This window comes from Galeopterus variegatus, unplaced genomic scaffold, assembly GCF_000696425.1.
Source record: "Galeopterus variegatus unplaced genomic scaffold, G_variegatus-3.0.2 Scaffold1691, whole genome shotgun sequence".
NCBI classification, from domain to species: domain Eukaryota; kingdom Metazoa; phylum Chordata; class Mammalia; order Dermoptera; family Cynocephalidae; genus Galeopterus; species Galeopterus variegatus.
This window is the reverse complement of record NW_007727802.1, coordinates 217089-224594: the sequence shown is the minus strand read 5'-3', so window position 1 is coordinate 224594 and position 7506 is coordinate 217089.

The following is a 7506-nucleotide window of genomic DNA, read 5'->3' as shown; positions in this document are numbered from 1 at the left end:
GGCCCCCCCCCCCCCCCCCCCCCCCCCCATTTCTACTGGTTTTGGTCATCTTCAGTACCTTTAGGTAATGGTTTTTTATGTTTTGTCTAAAATTTATAGTGTTGTTTGCAAAAGGATTTGGTTGGTCTGATAGGATCTAGTCCACCACCATTGGAAGCAAACTCCCGTGAATGAATGTTTTAAACTCCTATCTTCTTCCCTTTTAAAATGTCATTCTGTTGGTAAGCATGCCTAGCCACAGAGAAACTAACAGCCGTGACAAGGCCATTTAGACAGTCACCAAAAATAAATGCCTCTGTTTGATCTTTTCCTCCAACTGGACAGATCTTGACATCTCTCCAATTTTCTCTAGCTTGGTGATCCCTTTTCTTCTGTTAGGTGGTAAACTGGAATAATTCTGCCCATTTCACAGACAGGAAACCGAATCAAGACTATGGTGTGGCTGATGTTGCTTGGGTTTCTTGCCTTCCTCTCTTTTCCCCACAAGTCCTCCCAGGCTCCTGAGCACGTGATAATATTTCTTACCAGCCGGCACCCGGCACTCGTGCAGCCTGTGAGGCTCTCAGATTCCCACCGGGCCTGCGGGCCACTCCGAGTCCAGGAAGTGGCACAAACAGCTGCTCTGCCCGTGTCCCTCTCTCACCTCCCTCCTGCCCCCCAGGACCTTCCCAGCCTTGTTTTCCTAGCTTTGTTCTGCCAGATGTTGCCATTTACCTTACTCTGCTCAGGAACAGCTGTAGGGTTCAGTCTGAAGGAGCCCAAAGGGCTCACAACAGGATGTCTTGTCAGCATATTGTTGTTATCAAGCTGGATGATCTGTATGTAGCATCTGGGTAGTCAACAAATGTCCATGCTCTATGTTTTGATTTAGCTGCTGGTGGATCAGAGGAGACACCTCTAGTTGCTGCCCTGTAGCGTTGAGGTCCTGTGGGATGAGCAGGACCTCTCCCCTCATGCCGCAGGCCACCAAGTCCCATGAGGCTTAGCTCCTCCGTGTCTCTCCTACCCACCGCCTTTCTCTGCTAGGCCTTTGTCCAGCCAGGATCTTACCATTTCCTACCTCAGTTATGGCTCCAGGTTCCTTCCTGTTGGTGGTGCCGCCTCCTGCCTGGTCCCCACACATTCTAGTCCGTTCTGCATCCTACAGGCAGGCAGACTCATGACATCTAAAATGCAGGGCTGATTCTGCTCTTCATCTGTTCAAATCCCCCTGTTGCTCCCCTTAGCCTTTTGAGAAAAGTCCAGAGTCTTTAACATGCACTGCAGGGCTCTTTCTAATCCTGGCCTGAGGCTCCTTTCTCCCCCTCTCCTGAAAGGTGCCTTCTTTCCTGTGTCAGTCAGGGTTCAATCAGAGAAACAGAACCAGTAGGAGGTATCATAAGAGATTTCCTTTAAGGAATTGCATTTTTGCGATGTGGAGGCTGGCAGGACAAGTCTGAAACCCAGAGGTTGGGCCATCCTGTGGGCAGGCTGGACCTCTCAGGCACAAGCTGAAGCTGCTTTTCACAGGTGGAATTTCTTCTTCTGGGAAGCCTCATACTGCCCTTCAGGCCTTTCAACTGTTGAATCAGGCCCACCTAGATTATGTAGGATAATCTCCCTTACTTAAAGTCAACTGATTGTAGACTTTAATCACATCTACACCTTCACAGCAACACCCAGGTTCATGTTTGACTGCATAACTGCGGGTTGGAGCCTAGTTCAGCTGACACATAAAACTGCCCATCACGCTTCCTGTCTGCCAGACCTGGGTGCTGTCCCCTGAACAAGCGGGACCCTCACACAGGCTGTCTTTGCATGCTGTTCCCTGTGCTGGGTGCCTGAGATGAGCGCTCTGTGTGTTCCTGGGTCCCCCCTTGCATGCTGTCAGTGGAGTCTCCAGTCCCTGGGCTGTTCTTACATGTCTGTTGTTCCTCGAGGACAGAGGTCCCTGCATAGTGTTGGGCATGCAGTAAGTGAATTGGATTCTCCCTGCCTATAAAATGTGGTTTTCACGTTGCCTGGGGCACCTGATCTGTCTGTCCTGGGCAGTTTGCTGTGCTAAGGCCCACGTGCCTGCAGGCTGGCCAGGAGTTGATGTTGCTTCTGTGGTCCTGGATGGAAAGAACCTCAGGAAGCTTTCCTAGCCCACTCTAGCTCTCAGGGATTCTCCCTGATCAAAGGGCAAAAAACTTGTCTGCTGTGCCCGTTTGGGACTTGCCTTGTGTTGGTATTTAACATTTTGTGAAGTTTTGCCTTGTCTTCGAAACTAGATTGTAAGCTTCCAGGGCCTGGGCCTTTTTGGCCCTTGTGGCAGGGCTTCATGGCTGTCCATCAAAGGAATGTGCTTTCCTTCCACAGTGTATAGTTGTCAGTAGGAAATAGCCACATTAACTGTATTTCCCAGACTTTTTTACAGGGAGTGGCTGTGTGACTAGTTCTGGCCAATGGAATATGAACAAAAGTAATGTCTCTCACTTGTGGACCAGGAGGTTAAGAAGTGGTGTGCCTTCTCTGTCCTTTCCCCATCCACTTGCAGAGAACCCTAAGGCCTTCCAGAGGACAGAGCCAAAAGACCCTGAATGACTGTCGTAGAGCACCTACCTCTCTAGCAGTTGGTGTTGCCATGTAGCCCTGTAGCACCCTCCGTGATACGCCTGAAGCACCCATCTTCCCACTGCCCGTGCTGCTCTGGACATCCTTCACTGGGCCTGCGCTGCGGGCTTCGCTGCCTTCCTGATCTACCTAGTGGGGTCTCAGCTGGAAATCAGGGCACCCGGATTTTACTTCTACCTATCCCTGCTGTGTGACATTTAATTGGGAATGTCAGCTTCTCTGTACCTTAGTTTTCCCATTTGGAAAACAAGTTCAGCTTCCTGCCTCCCCAAAGAGAGCACATGACATTAAGTATACAGTGTTTATTAATGGTTTAAATGGATCTGATTATTAAATTTTTTTTTTTTTTTAAAATGACCGGTAAGGGGATCTTAACCCTTGATTTGGTGTTGTCAGCACCACGCTCAGCTAGTGAGCAAACCGGCCATCCCTATATGGGATCCGAACCCGCGGCCTTGGTGTTATCAGCACCGCACTCTCCCGAGTGAGCCATGGGCCGGCCCTGATTATTAAAATTTTTAATTGTGGTAAAATAGACATAAAATTCTAACTATTGTTAAGTGTACAATTCAGTGCCATTAAGTACATTTACATTGTTGTGAAACCATCACCGCCATCTACTTCCAGAACCTTTTCATCTGGCAAAACTGAAACTCAGTACCAGTTAAATAGTAACTCCCCATTCCTCCTTCTCCCCAGCTCCTGGTAACACCGTTCTGCTTTCTGTGCCTACAGATTTGACTATTGCAAGTACCTCATATAAATGGAATCATACAGTATTTGTTACTTTTATGGCTAGCTTATTTCACTTAGCATAATGTCTTCAAAGTTCATCCATGTTATAGCATGTGTCAGAATTTCCTTCCTTTTTAAGACTGAATAATGTTCCATTGTATGTATGTACCACATTTTGTTTATCCATTCATTCATCGGTGGACACTTGGGTTTACTTCCACCTTTTGGCTGTTGTAAAATAGCTGCTATGAACATAGTTACAAATATCTCTTTGAGTTTCTACTTTCAATTTTTTGGGATGTATACCCAGAAGTGGAATCCCTGGATCATATGGTAATTGTAATTTTAATTTTTTGAGGATAGCTGCTGTACCATTTTACTTTCCCATCAACAGTGCACACAAGGATTCCAGTTTCTCTGCAACCTCACCAACACTTGTTTTTTTGACAGTAGCCATCCTGGTGCGTGTGAGGTGTTGATTTTTTTCTTTTTTTTTTTTTTTTGACCGGTAAGTGGATTGCAACCCTTGGCTTGGTGTTGTCTGCACCACACTCAGCCGGTGAGCACACCAGCCATCCCTATATAGAATCCGAACCCGCGGCCTTGGGGCTACCAGCACTGCACTCTCCCGAGTGAGCCACGGGGTTGGCTGGCCCGAGGTGTTGATTTTTTTCAAAGCCTTTTTTCAGCACTTCAGGAGAAGCAAATTATTCAGAGTCATCCTTTGAGGTTTTTTTTTTTTTTTTTTTCCTTTTTGTCTTTTTTCGTGTCCAGCAACGGATCACAACCCTCAGTGTCGCGCCCGTACTGGACCGGGACCGGCAACGGAATCGCAACCCTCGGCGTTGCCCCCACACCTCGCCCAGCCAGTGAGCGGGAACCGGTCTGTATGTGGGATCCGAACCCTCGGCGGGAGTGCCGCAGCGCTCCCAAGTGGCGCACTGTAGCAGTGCGCCACCGGGCTGGCCCATCCTTTGTTTTAGACACTTCCATTCTTAACTCTGCTGCTGGCTGAGGGGGGGTGGGTATCCCAGAATGTTTGGTGCTTGGCTCCACGCTGTTTTATGTTTTGTTTTGTTTTGTTTTTAACACATTGGTCATCTTCCTTCTCTCATTGTACCTTGCATTGGGCCTTTTTAATATCCTTGTCAATTTCATGTGCATTACTACTGAAAAACACCAGTGCAAAATTATTTTCAATTACAGGCAGCAAAACTGAGACAACAAACACTTGGCATTTTCCAGAATGGGTCTCTGGATTCTTCTTCTCCAGACAGTGTATCTCCATTGAGGCCCTTGCTAATTATTGCTTGCCTGGCACGTATTTAGATTGAAGATCTCTGTCCTTTTGTCCAGTCCTTCCTCTTATATCCCAGACCCTTGGTGCTTATCAGGTCCTCAACCCAGATCTCAGAGGGCGCCGCAGAAGGAGCCTGCATGGGGATTCTGCTGCCAGAGTTTGGAACCAGCCTTGCTCCTAGGTCACTGCAAGCCCTCTGTTCAGTTGTCTCACTTCTCTGGACCTCTTTTTCCTCAGCCATGAACAGCTTCCTGCCCAGTTTGACTCTGTTGACTGGCTGAGGCATCCCAACTCCTGGCTTGGCACTGGCCTCGGCTGGCTTAGCCTCCCAGTCACCTATGTCAGGAGGCCCAGGGAAGAACAGACAGAAGCTCATGCTGAAGCTGCTTAAGATATTTTGCACAAATAGGGAAGTTGTACCTTCCCCTCAGTCCTGCCCAGACATCTTGATCGTCTGATACGATTCCAATCTCTTTGCAAAGCACCTGAAGTGACACAGTTGTTGAAGCAACTACTCCATGCGGGGCCTCCCTTGCTCACAGGATCATTTGTGAGGTATGCATTGAGCATTTACTGCATGCCCAGCCCTGGAATGGTCACTTGATACAGAAGGGCAAAAGGCTTCTGTCCTGACTTCAATAAGCAGCCTAGGGGACAGATGGATGAGTAACTGATACACAGTCATAGGGGCAATAGAAAGACAGCTGACCGAGAGTCCCATGCATGTGTGTGTGTGTGTGTGTGTATGTGTGTGTGTAGAGAGGGAGGGCTTGTGTCCTAGTTGTGTGACCCACATGGGAAACTGCAAGCAGCTGAGCACAGGCCAAGCAGGGAGTGGGACTTGGGAATTGACACAAACAGCCTGGGGAGGGCTGGCTTGTGGTAGGCCTTGACTGCTCTACTGAAGGGTGTGGATTGACACCTGAAGCCACTGAAGATTATTAAGCAGTAAAGTGCATGTATGTGATTATATTTACGATCCTGTTTACATGATATACGTGGTAGATAATCCGCAGCCATATGTGTGCATTATCTTCCATCAAGATTGTCACCTACAGAGGTGGCGCCTTTAAGGGGTTATTAGGTAAGCTCCCATGGACCTACCCAAGTTTATGCTGTTGGTGCTTGTTAAGTGGCAGGTCTGTCATCTCAGTAAGGCTGTAGAAAGAGCTCAAGGGCCATGCAGGACATCCAGGATCTAATCCTCTGTCACCAAGCAGCTGGGTGGCCAGCTTCTCAGCCAGTTTTCTTGGGGCCTTGGTTGCCTTGTCTGTTGGCAAGCATTCCGCCTGCCCTTTCTACGTCACAGAGCTGGCATCAGGCTCAGATGAAACACCATCTATGAAAACACTTTGAAAAGTATACAGTACAAACATCAGGATGTCTTTCCACTTATTTGTGTCTTTAAATTTTTTCATCAGTGTTTTGTCGTTTTCAGTGTACAAGTGTTTTACCTCAGTGACGTTTATTTCTAAGTATTTTATTCCTTTTGTCGCTGTTGTCAATAGGATTGTTTTCTTAATTTTCTTTTTGGATAGTTGGTTGTTAGTATGTAGAATTACAACTGATTTTTTGTATGTTGATTGTGTATCCTGCAACTGTCCTGAATTTATTAGTTCTAACAGTTTTTTTGTGAAGTTTTTAGGGTTTTCTGTGTATAAGATCATGTCATTTGCAAACAGACATGATTTTACTTCTTTTTCTTTTCTGACTTGGATGCTTTTGTTTGTTTTTCTTGCCTAACTACTCTGCCTAGGCCGTCCAGTACTATGTTGAATAGAAGTGGCAAGAGTGGGCATCTTGCCTTGGTCCCAATCTTAGAGGAGATGCTTTCAGTTTTTCACCATTGAATACAGTATTAGCTCTGGGGTTTTCATATAAGGGATTTATTACGTTGAGGAAATTTCATCCTGGGATCATAGATTGGAAGACTTAATACTGTTAAAATGTCCATTCTACCTAATGCAAGGTGCAGATTCTATGCAGTCCCTATCACAATCCCAATGGCTTTTTAAAAACAGAAATAGAAAAAGTAATTCTAAAATTCTTATGAAATCACAAAGGATCCTGAAGAGCCAAAACAATTTCGAGAAAGAAAAAGAAAGCTGGAGGCATCACACTTCCTGATTTCAAAGTGTATTACAAAGCAACACTGATTAAAAGAGTGTAGTACTGGCATAAAGACAGACATTTACAGCAGTGGAACAGAATAGACAGCCCAGAAACAAACCCAAACATATACAGTCAACTGGTCTTCAGCAAGGATGCTGAGGACACACAGTGGGGAAAGAATAGTCTCTTCGACAAAGGGTGTTGGGAAAACTGGAGAGCCACATGCAAAAAAATGAAATTATACCCTTTTCTTAGACCATACACAAAACTCAACTCAAAGAGGATTAAAGACAAACGTGGGCCGGCCCGGTGGCGCACTCGGTTGAGTGCGGCGCTTGGGAGTGTGGCGGTGCTCCCGCCAAGGGTTCGGATCCCATATAGAGACCGGTCCGCTCACTGGCTGAGCGCAGTGCGGGCGCAACACCGAGGGTTGCGATCCCGTTACCAGTCACGAAAAAAGACAAAAAGGAAAAAAAAAAGACTTAAACGTAAGAACTGAACTGAAACTACTAGAAGAGAACATAGGGGCATAACGTAGGTCTTGGCAATGATTTCTTGGATGTGACACCAAAAGCACAGGCAAAAAAAGCAAAATTAAACAAGTGATACTAAAGTACAAACACCACATATTAACAGTAGTTATTTTATCTCTGGTGTGGCTTATGGCTGTGGGGTGTGTGTGTATGTATGTGTATATGCACAGGTACTTGTGAATGTTTATTTATATATATATATATATATATATATATATATATAATTTTTTT